This window comes from Equus caballus, chromosome 4, assembly GCF_041296265.1.
Source record: "Equus caballus isolate H_3958 breed thoroughbred chromosome 4, TB-T2T, whole genome shotgun sequence".
NCBI classification, from domain to species: domain Eukaryota; kingdom Metazoa; phylum Chordata; class Mammalia; order Perissodactyla; family Equidae; genus Equus; species Equus caballus.
This window is the reverse complement of record NC_091687.1, coordinates 99,997,909-100,010,274: the sequence shown is the minus strand read 5'-3', so window position 1 is coordinate 100,010,274 and position 12,366 is coordinate 99,997,909. Positions and strand designations below refer to the sequence as shown.

Sequence of the window (12,366 nt, the reverse complement as noted above, 5' to 3'; positions counted from 1 at the left end):
TCTCCAGCTATCACCTCACTCACGGCAACACCCATGCACAACTGCCCAAGCTAATGAAATATATAAAAAGGCTCATACTGGGGCTCAGAAGCAGCAGAAGCATCAGCATCTTCAGGGGTTGACCTCACACCACACCTGTCTCAAGAGAGTTGTGACCCTGCTCTTCATTCTTCCTTCCTCCTCCCTTAGAAGGATGGATGACTGCTTACATGATCCTGAGAATGCTCTAATCTGCCCCCTGGTGGTGACCTTTGCCAATGATGTAGGATCCATTACTCTTTCTGACTATCAAAGAACTAACTGTATATATGCTGCTGAAAGGGACCTCAAAAATGTTCAGTTCAACTCCTAATTTTACAGAAGATACACTGAGATCTAGATCACTGAAATGACTGAAACAAGTTTCTTAGCCTTACAAAAGGAAAGGGGAATATGTTTGTGTCGTAAATGGCATTAGAGTCAGTTCTTTACTTCTGTGCCACATCCTCGAATTAACCAAGTACAGTGTAAGCCCTGATGGTTGGATTTTCTTTTTTGTCATGTAAGTGCCTGACTTAAGCTTTGATTGCCAAGGCATTCACTTCAAAGAGGCATCCACTTCAAAAATGGCGATCTCAAATATTCACATTGCCAGCCATATAACTAGATACAGAGCCGGGCCCCCTCCCTTCAGTCCTCCAGCCCAGCCTCCTTTGTTTTAAAGATCTTGATTGATTATGATAACTGACCACTTGGGCCACTTATTTTTTGTTTTCCCACACTTTAAATTGCTGCTCTTATGTTTTAAATTCACCAATATGGAGTGAGTCCAAAAAACACGAGGCCTCCACCCTCAACCCCAGTGAAAACAGGATCCCAGGCCCTTGCATGCTTTCTCTACTTGAGATCTGGCTGTGTAGCCCCAGCTGTGCCATGTAATTTCTAGGACCTGTAAGTAATAAATTTTTTCCTAGGACGTTCCTAATGGTTATTGCTGAGGGCATCTTGAAATACTGATAATAACCACAGGGCTTGTCCAGCCACGACATTGGTTATTCATAGGCTGAGACAAGCACACAACACCAAGACAACTCATGGAGGTTTATCACCAGAATTATGGGTGGGCATAAGAAGTCCTAGGCTAGAAGTTCAATATTTTTTTATATTAATGATTAGGATACATCCTCATCTTCCAAATGAGCAATTTATTTCACAACTATGTCATGAGAGTCCCCCCTTATTGGTGGACTTAATTCTAAACATGACTATCTATTATAATCTATATGTCTTCATGTAAAGCACTGTGGAGGCCATGAGGATAATTTATTTATAGCTCTTTCACCATGATGCAGGTCATAAGTTATGTATTGGCTAACGGAAATAGCTTCTAGGAGATTTGAGGTTTTACTTCTGCTTTGAACATGATGGGATATTTGTTTTAAATGTCTTACTCTTGGAAATGCATAGCAATTTCAGAGAGACTGAAGGTTTTATTCCCCAAAGCATTACGCTTTCATTTTTCTATCAACCTCCCAGTTGTGCCTTCACTCAGTATCTAGTTCTTTTTATCTGGAGTGGGTAACTAAGAAAAGTGGGATTAGGACTTGATCCATCAAATTATGTTTGTCCTATAGTGACACAGATTTTAATCATAGGAAGTATGATTATTGCATACTAAATATTATGGTATACATAAGACTAATATACGGATTAAATGTCATCTTACAAGCTCCTGTGACTATATTTGTTTCATGGTTGGTAGACATCATATTAGACTGGGACCAACTCCTACTTTAACTGTACTTTTCCCGCAAAGAGTAGGTTAAATTACCTTGTGATGCATTACTTCTGGTATAACATTATGACATATATGGGATAAAGTGGCTGGAAGCCCCCAGATCAGAAGAAAATCTTTCTACTCCTTTTGAGGACCACCAACTATCAGGTACACACCTGTGGTTTATATTACTGTATCAACTTAACTAAGGAGGAAATGCTTTTCCCAGAACCTTCTTCCTGGTATAGTCCTTGATTAGATTTGATCTCAAGAAAATTATTTGCAAATGAAGCAGCTGTTACTATGCTCTGAAGTCATCATTGGTCCAAGGCAGTGAGGAACAGAATCAGAATTATGAATTTATCATATTATGGTAGCTACTCTTCAAAGATGGCACCCAGATGAAACATAACTCCCAGTATTCATGTTTACGTCAGTTCCTTCCTCTTGACTATGGGCTGGCCTGTTGGGGTAGAAACAGATGTAAGATTTTCCAAGATGGAACAGTACCCTTGTAGATCCCACCTGGCTCTCCTGAATGCTCACTTTTGAGGAAGCCAGCCGTTATGTAATAATTTTAACTACCCTGAGGCCACCATGCCATGAGGAGAGCCACCTAACCACATTGAGGGGCTGTGTGAAGAAAGAGAGACATGCCAGGCTGGTCCACAGCTATTTCAGCCACCCCAGGAGAGGAATCAGGTATGTGCACAAAGAAGCCATCTTGGCTGTCCAACCCAGGTTAGCTTTCAGATGTCCCCAGCCTCAGTGACTTTTTGACTGTGACGACTTGAGAGAGCCCAGTGGGAAGTGCGCAACAAAGACTGTTCAAGCCACAGAACCATGAGAGATAAAACATTTTTATTTTAGGTTACTACATTTTGGGGTGGTGGTTGTTAGCTTGGTTTTCTAAGCTTTTTAAGTGAGATATATATATATAATAGACTGCACAAATCTAAAGTGTATAGCTTGGTAAATTTTCACAAGCGAATACACTTTTGGAACTGTAAGCCAGATCAAGATATAGGACATTTTCAGAAGCCCAGAAGCCTCCCTCATGCTTCTCTCCAGGTAAATTGAAAATATCACCAAGTAGCCACTATTTTACCTTCACGTACTGTGTACTCTTGCTTCTGGCTTCTTTTATTCAACATTATGTTTATGAGATTCATCCATCCATGATTTTTCAAATAATATTTGATTTTTTGCTATATTTTATTCGATTATATAAATGTAACACAGTTTATCCATTGCATTGTTGATTGACATTTAAGAGTTTTCCAGTTTGAGGTCATCAAGAACAAAGGAGCTGTGATGATATGGTTTTCTCACATATTCCCTTCTTTTTCCTCAAAATTCTGGAATATTTCTTCAGTTTCTATACAATTAACAGTTAGTTCTCTGACTTCTCTAATTTACTACTATTGCTTCCAGCGTATTTTTAAATTTAGAAATCGTGTTTATTGTGTTCTTTCATTATATTTTTATATGAATTATTCTTCTTAGTTAATAGATGCAAAGGCTTCTCAAAACTTACCTAGGAAACATTTAGTGATATTTCAACTTTTTAAATTTTTTGGCTTTATTTTCATACAAGAACTCTCTTACAGCTTGATCATGGAAATCAAAGCTATTATGAAACTTCACAGCTTTTTAGTGTCAGGAGCAATATGAAAAAGTAAATGGTTCAATAGTTTTAGAGCGAACGTTTTAAAATCAAGTAAAGTCCCTATGCTTTGTTTGACAAATTCCTCAATGGACAGAAGAAATCTGTATCCCTTCCAGTTATTCCCAAGACAACAAAGAAGAACAAGACTGTCTCTCTCTTCCTGTCATGCCTTTAATCTCCTTTCTCTCATTGGACAGATAGCCTCACCCCATCCCATGGCCTCTGGAATGTGGCTTGCACACAGGGAGCAGAGAAGTCTAGGGCTGTCTCCCCGACTGCCACAAAAGTCCATGACGGCATCATTTGGCTCAGGAAATAATTGACCTGGGGGTGTCTGTGAACATGCTCTGGACAGTCCAAGTGAAGCATCTTAGATCCGTCCCATTCCCAATGATTTCCTCATTGTTATCAGAGAGCATTAGTTGCAACGACAGCTTCGAATGCTCATCACACCACATCAGTGTTTTAAATCCTATTCAGAGGTTAGTGTCTCTTTCCCATATCTATATCTCAATATATTGGTCTCTGGGTGAGTCAAGCTACCACAGAATATATGGGAGAAGAAAGCCAGAAATAACCACAGAATCAGGAAGGGATCCAAACAAAAGACATGAAGCCAAGGCTTGTGTTTGATAGTCAAGGAGAGTCTTTCCATATTTTTCCATAATTTGCTTGCCTGAGGAGACACAGGGCTACAAAAGAGAACAGACTCGGCTTCTCAGATTCTTCCAAGATTATTTAAAAATATAGTTCATCCAGTAGTTTTAGTTGGATGCATTGTGAAGGTTAGTCTGAAAAATATAGACTGTCATTCACTTCTGGAAACAGAATTATGTGATCAAATAAAAACTTGTAAACAAATGCAGTCCCAGGAATTAATACCATTTGCCTTCTAATTCCATAGATACGTGGAAGACCACAAAGGGCAAAACATATAGAAAACATAAAGATCATTTGCAAAATAATATTGACTACCTGTCTGGTGATTACCCACGCAAATATTTCTCTCAAGCCCGACTCTCTCTTCTAAGTGCAGAGTGCATTTACAGGAGCCTACTGAGTTTTTCTATGCAGATATCCATGGAAGGCCCACTAGCTCTAGTAACTCAATTTTGTTTCATAACTTTGCTCCACTCATTCTTCCAACTTTTCTCTTATTGTCGTGTTCCAAGGGAGGGGGGATTAATCATCTTTATTCTTGATATTATCTCATAGTTCTCTCCTAACATAGGTCCCTAAGCCTGTATCACTCAGGTGGTGCTTGTGCATCTGGTGAAATCCTACTCACCATTCGAGCTTTGTCTCATATTTTGTCTTTTCTTTGAAGCCCTTCCCGGTGTCACCAGACAGAATTGGACATGTTGTTTCTTATACTCCACCAAAACCTCTGATTAAAGTACACGTTTGCTATTAGATTACAGTATTTATCTTCTACACATTTCTCTCCTCACTAGGTTTTTATTGTCTTTCTGAAGAAAGAGACCATTTTAGGTTCATTTTTCTTTTCCAGTGTTTGGTAAAATAGAAAACAGAACTGGGTTGTACAATTAACCTCTCTCTTCCCTCCCCTCCTCTTTCTTGTCCTCCTGCTCCTCTTCTTTCTCCTCCTTCTTCTTCCTCTCTCTCTCATCATGATATAGTCAGACAGATAGATAAATATATAGATATATGCATATATGTCACGTTTAAAACCAAGTTAATGTATCGCTGAAGTCCCTGCCATTCCACAAAGATCGCTGATGGCGGCAGCTACTTTGGAGGCCTGGTTGAGGTGGAAGGAAGCCAGTAGACCAAGGTACTCAGTCTAGAAAACCCTGCCACCTGGTGGGAAGAAGGGCTTAGGGACACAGTTATGCACAGAAATGAGGTGGCAGTTCTTCACTGTGTCTCTACTACTGGCACAGAGATACAGGGCTGTCTGATTCTTTTGAGTGGATGTCACAGTGAGAGGAAAGAATGCCTTCTTCTCCTGAGAGGCCCTGTGGCCTTCAGATACGTCTCCTTTCTGAACAGCATTTACAATGTGCGAGTAGTAGATCAGTCTCAGCCCTTGGCCCAGGTCCTGTCGGTACCAGTACTCGGCACTGTAATCCAAATTCTGTTCACATTCCAGGGTCACATCTCGTCCTTCTTCTCTGAACAGGGATTTTGGGCTCTGAGTGATTCTACTGTCCATGGTGCCTACGGAAGACAGAGAAAGGCTCTGGAAACATAGCCTTTCTTCAAGCCTTTACTGAATTTCCATTTGAGTTTATTCTTCCTTGGGTATCTTTTCATATATTCTTAGATACTTTTTGCTTCTTTCATTTCTTTCCGGAGTTCAATTGACATTTTTTTTTTAAATTTCTCCCTGTGTTTGCCATTTCTCTTCTCTTCTTCTGGTTGCAGGTGAGTTATCCTATCTTCAACTGCTTGCTTTAGTGTATTTAACTGTGTTTGGAGTGTAGATTTACACTTTCTTCTGACTCATGATTGTTTTTTGGGAGGAGATGGTGAAAAGCGGAAGATTTCTCCTACTCTATGGATTGTGCTTTCCTCTTGTTCATTTTCATGCTGCTGAGGTGTTTTGCAACATACCCAGCGTAATGGTGCCCTCTCCTGTTGTTCTAGCAAAGTGCAGCCATTTTAGGAAGTTTTCTTTGTTTGTTTTCACGTTGGCAGTGTTGTGAGCCCTCTAGTTTTGTGATTCTCCTCTGTTTTGCGGGACTCTAAGTTTTCCAATTTTCCTTTTTTTTTCTCCTTCACTATCCAATTGCCAGAGGACCCGTCTTCTTTCCTTTTTGACTTTTCTTCTCCTTTAGAAGCTATATATTAGGAACAGGATCCCTTTCAATCACGTGCCTGTCTCTTTAAGTGATATGAGTGCACCTTGAAACCTCCTTCCTCAGGTCCTGTCTGGTCTGACTCAGGGGGTGTCTTTTTCTGGTGGTCTCTCAACCCCCGCTCTGGCCCAGTCACTGCCCCTCTTCTGTCTCCTTCGCAGTTTTTCTGCTCCACCACCTCCTCCAGGGAAGGGGCAGAGGGAGCAGGACAATAAAATAATTTCAGAAAGTCCAAAGGCAGAAAACAGCCGAATGACGTGGTTTATACTCCATTCTGGTGAGGGGTCACTTCCTAGGTCTGTATGTTTTTCAAGTGACTTTGCATTCGTCTTCCTTTTGGTTTTCTGAGATTGTTTCAACAAAGCAAATGATATGAACACTTTTCTGTAGGTGCCCAACATCTGTTGCGTGATGAGACTAAGAAATTATTCATGGAGACAACAAAAAGTTGAGGAGACGTGTTTCCATTGAACAGCATTTGGGGACCAGACCTATTTCCTAAATTCCAGACAAATTTATCCAACTCTACTTCCACCATCTCTGGGATATCCCATAGCAGGAGCTTTTAATCCTGGCATCAACACACATACCTGCATAGGTGTTAGGCAAGGGATAAAGCCTGGATTATTCCAGAAAGAATAAGAGGAAGTACAGCGTGGTATAAAAAGCACAGCCCTTTGAGCCAGACAAATTTCAGTTTGTATACTGTATCTTTCTCTATTTTCTTTCTTTCTTTTTTGATTTCATAAAGATAAATGAACTCCTGGAACCATGTTTTCTCATGGTGAAAATGAAGACAATATTTCCTTTGCTTAGTTGTCTTGTTGATGAAATGAAATTTAATATTTAAAGCATGCAGTTGAGAACTTGAAATCGAGTATGAAATAAAGAAAAGAGAACTATGTCAGTCAATAAGTGTTTAACCTGAAGAATTATGTCTAGTTTTTAAAAATCTTTACCTATTTCAGGTAACAGAGTCTTAGTTCCTGAGCTTGGGCTGGGATGCTCCATGATATTTCTACAATCCTCACTTATTTCCATCCTTACCCTGCGAAATGCCTGATAGCTGATTTGTTCCCTAATCAAACATGTGCTGTCTCCCAGCCCTCAATGCTTCCCTGGCAGGGCCTGGAAGGTGTTTGTATATTGAGAGGATGGGACTCTGCATTGATGTGGATCAGGATCTGGCACAGGAATACACTGCTGAGTCTCTCAGTTCTGCCAGCTGGATCTTTAAGACACTGGGTCCCTCTTTGGGAAATTCAGCAGAAAAGCGTTTTGCTGACCTTGCTGAATTGTGTATGACTTTTTATTTCTAGAGGTAAATCATGAATTTCAGACTTTCCTACAGGTGACGCTGACACCAGTAAACGCGACTGTATGCTCTCACCAGGCTGCATCTTGATGTTGCCTCCTGGCCTCTTCCCCTGACCAAGTGTCTTGGGTCCTGGATGACACTGGAATTTGTGGGACCTCAGAAAAGAAAAGATTGCATGAGACAGAGTTGTAATGACAGAGGAAGTGAGTGCCTTACAGTGAAACAAGCCCAGGCAACCTCAAATATCTTTGAAGTCTCCTGAGTGAGTTTAATAACTCACATCAATTTTGACTTTTACTCCATAATGCAATACTTTGTTTTAATTTAAATGCTGATACTTTTCAGAAAAATCTCTTGGCAACATGGATGTCCAAGTCATATTTGAGACATAGCTATAGAGCCACAGACAGAGCCCAGTGATGCTGATCCACTAGCCCAGCACTCACCTGCCCCCAGGAGCCAGATGACCACCCAGCAGAAGAGTGTGCTGCCCATGGCTGGCTTGGGCATGGAGGGGAGCCCACAGGCAGGGCCCAGGAAGGGTGCTGACAGCAGCAGCTCAGGGGGCTGGACCTCACAAATGCCTCCTATCAGGCGGGTCTTCCTGTGAGGTCACTATTCCAGTGGATCCTGTTGTCTCTAGTACTGATCTTGTACATCAGTTGAATGGGGCATCATTTGTTCTTAATTATAAATACAAGCTGGCTTAATATGTATTAGTATGGGGAGTCATGTTGTTCAGGAAAAGTTGAAAGACATTTTCATTATTGGTCCTTAGTTTCTGAAACATTAGTTTTACCACTTCCCTCTCCACTTTTTCTTGTCTTTTTTCCTTTATTTTCCTTTCACTGGCTTATATTCCATTTTTTGTTGCTGAGTAGAGGTAGTGACCAGATGTGATATCTGGGTACACATATTGAGAGACAGGGAAGTGGAGATCAGGATTTCTGGGGAAGAAATGAGAGACAAGAAATGATCTGATTCATTTCCTTTTGTTCCTCCTCCATCTCAGCCAATCAATGGTTTAAAGCACCTTGAGGGAACCTTATTTTGTGGTTATAATTTACTTTTCTCATCACTTGTTATTGTACTTGAATTTTTGATATAAGCAATTGAAAGAACAACCATTAGAAAAACTATAAACTCTTCCTCTCACCTCGTGTTCCCCGAACCTACTTATTTATCTGCATTATTCTCTTTAATCATGGATGGGATAGCTATTTTTGAGGGGCTTTCCTTCCTTATACTTCTCCATCCTTTCCTACTCTGTGGCATTGAACAAAAATCCTGAGAAAGCCTACTTTGCCTCAGACATAGTGGAAGGAAGATATAAAGAAGAATAAGGTGCCATCCCACCCTGCTGGACTTTACAGACTCCCTGGAGGGCATGTAACCTGTACTTCTAGAACACTCCAGGCTTTGAGTAATTAAAAAAATCATGCCAACTTTTAGTGCTCAAATAACAATGGCTCACAGACTTTTTCTATTAGTAGTAGGATCTTAAGGCCTCTCTCAAAGAGTCTTCATTACTTTGGGAAGTACTCTGTAGGCTTCCCCAAATTCACACTTCGTCCAACATGCAGCTTCCATCACCACTTGGAATCAGCTCAGTTATTTCTCTGGGAAATACTCCAATAGCATTGGTGAAAATGCCCATCACTGAGCACCCAGTGCTGAGCTCAAAGGGACTTTTCCTGGATGCTGTTAGACCCACTAATCCTCAGGATGCTAGGGAAGTGTTGGAGTTTACACTGACCTGGGGAAATGAGTTGTCTCCTCATAATCTCTGAGATATCCTTGTTACTTAGGGCCAAAGCAACTCTGCTTCTGTGTAGAATCTCGCTGAGCAACTTGTGAATGGTTCCATCAGCTTCTGGCTACCAGTCTTCTGTATCCTGGCTCAAACTCAATCAAAGGATTGAGATAAGGACCTTCCCCTTTTAGTCTCTCCTGTTGGCTACTCCATGTTCCAAACCAAACCTTCTCCCTCCAGCCTTAGCTACTAATCACATCATGATGAATATCAATAGATGCAAGCATTGAGTTGTGTGTTGGAATGGGAGGAGTTAAAAAGCGGTGGTTCCTAATGTTCTAGTGAGATTGATGCTGATGATATGGTCTCAGCAGCTCAAAAGGCTGTGGGACATTTATTATAATGTATGTAATGCCTTTGGTGCTTGGAACTTACTTGGTCAAACCTCCACTTTCCGACCTTCAAACGTGGCTCTTCTGATAAAACTGCAGGTAACCTTCCCTCTGCCATGAGCAAGCGAAGGGCTGAAGGTTCTTTTCAGTGGCTAAAGCCTTAGAATATAGTCCTCACTTTTCCTCCTCATTCCCTCTCATTTAAAGCCCTGGTAATGTGCCCCACCCTTCACAAGGGAACACTTCTTAACAGGGTACAGATTGCCTAAACTACAGACAGATGGATAAGAAAAATTAATTGGGCAAATACTGCGTAAGTTTAGGAGATAAGTAGGGTGGAAAATATCATTTAATTTCATTTGTCCCTCTCCAAACAAGTAAACTGGCTTAGACACTTTGCCAAACACTTTTGGATTTCCTTTCCACTGTTAGTAGCATTATAAACTTCAAAGTTGCTAAGAGACTAGATATTAGTTGTTCTCACTACGAAAATGTAATAATAATTATGTGACATATTAGAGGTGTTAATTAACCCTATGGTAGTAATCATACTGCAATACATAAATGTATCAAATAAACAAATTGCACATCTTAAAGTTAGACAATGTTGTGTGTTAATTATATCTCAATTTAAGAAATGGCTTTTTTGAGGTATAATTGACATACAAATAAACTGCACACATTTAAAAAGTGTTGACATATATATGCAAACATGGAACCACCAAGACAATCAAAATAGTGAACATAGCCATCGCCCCAAAAAGTTTCTTTGTGTCATGTTGTAATCCATCCCTCCCAACCCTTCCCACACCTATCCCATCCCTAGGCAATCACTAATCTTTCTATCACTATAGATTTGCTTGCATTTTCTAGATTTTCATATAAATGGAAGAATATAGTATATATTCATTTGTTTCTGGCTTATTTCCATCACCGTAATTATTTTGAGACTCAGCTACATTATTATGATAATTGCAGTCAGTTATTTTTTTAAGCCACCTAAAGAGTACATTTACTGAGAAGTTTGTAAAATGTTCAATAATTTTAGAAGATTGGCAAGTTCATCAATAATATTGATATACAATACAAATTAGACAACACATTCTCCTATTTACAATGGTAGCTCTTGAAAATATACTTTTTTTTCTGAAATTCAAGCTAGAATATTTGACATCTTTTTAGGTTGAGTTGCTTTATCTTTTTTGAGAGAATAATTGAAGTAATAATTCACATACCTTAAAATTCAACATTTCAAAGTGTATAATGCCGTGGTTTTTAGTATAGTCATAAAGCTGTGCCATCATCACTACCATCTAATTCTAGAACATTGTCATCACCTGTAAAAGGAACCCATACCAATTAGATGTCACTTCCCATTCACTCCTCCCTCTAGCCCATGGCAACCATTATCTACTTTTCGTCTCTGATTTTTGCCTATCCTGGACATTTTATATAAATGGAATCATACAATATGTGCCCTTTTGTGTCTGGTTTCTTTCATGTAGCATATCTTTTTCAAGGTTCATCCATATTATAGCATACATAATAACTTTGTTCCTTTTTATGACTGAATATTCTGTTATATGAATAGACCACATCATGTTAACCTACCCATTAATTGATAGACGTTTGAATTGTTTTCATTTTTTTGGCTATTGTGAAAAATGTTGCTCTAAATGTGTGTGTAAAATTTTTTATGTAGACACATACTTTTGATTGTCTTGGATATACACCTAGGAGTGAAATTGTTGGACTACGTGATAATTCTGTGTTTAACTTTTGAAGAAATGCCCACTATATTACTCAATGGCTGTACCATTTTACATTCCCACCAGTAATGCATGAGAGTCCTAATTTCTCCTTATCTGCATCAATATTTCTTGCTATCTGTCATTTATATTACACATTAGTGAATATGAAATCATATCTCATTGTGATTTTGATTTTGGATTCCCTAATGATTGGTGATGCTGAGCATCTTTTCATGTAATAATTGGCCATTTGTATATCTTCTTTGGATACATGTGTACTTAGATCTTTTGCTCATTTTTTAATTGGATTATTTATCTTTTTGTTGTTGAGTGCCAGGGTTCTTTATATATTCTGGATCCAAGTCTCTTGTGAGATATATGTGATTTGCAAATATTTATCTCACTCTAGGGGTGTCTTTCCCTCCTCGAAAGTGTCCTTTGAAGCCCAAAACTTTTTTCAGTTTGAAAAAGTCCAATTGATCTAGTTTTTTCTTTGGTTGCCTGTGCTTTTAGTCCATATTTAAGAAATCATTGCTGATTCCATGGTCATAAAGATTTACATCTGTGTTTTCTTTTTTAAAGATTTTATTTTTTCCTTTTTCTCCCCAAAGCCCCCCGGTACATAGTTGTGTGTTCTTCGTTGTGGGTTCTTCTAGTTGTGGCATGTGGGATGCTGCCTCAGCGTGGTCTGATGAGCAGTGCCATGTCTGCGCCCAGGATTCGAACTAACGAAACACTGGGCCGCCTGCAGCGTAGCGCGCGAACTTAACCACTCGGCCACGGGGCCAGCCCCTACATCTGTGTTTTCTTGCAGGAATTTTATACTTTTAGCTTTTATATTTAGGTCTTTGATTCATTGTGAGTTAATTTTTGTTTATGGTGTGAGGAAGGAATGAAGCTTCACT

The 12,366-nt window shown here is 39.6% G+C and overlaps 1 long non-coding RNA gene across 1 annotated transcript; it reads right to left on the bottom strand.

The window, feature by feature from the left end:
* Positions 1-1,166: 1,166 nt before the first annotated feature.
* LOC138923924 (uncharacterized) lies at positions 1,167-11,025 on the bottom strand. The gene is made up of 4 exons (XR_011438292.1): positions 10,946-11,025; positions 8,012-8,512; positions 7,638-7,720; positions 1,167-2,219 (listed from the first exon to the last, which is right to left on the bottom strand). It is a non-coding gene; the product is annotated as an uncharacterized lncRNA (long non-coding RNA).
* Between the last annotated feature and the right edge of the window lie 1,341 nt (positions 11,026-12,366).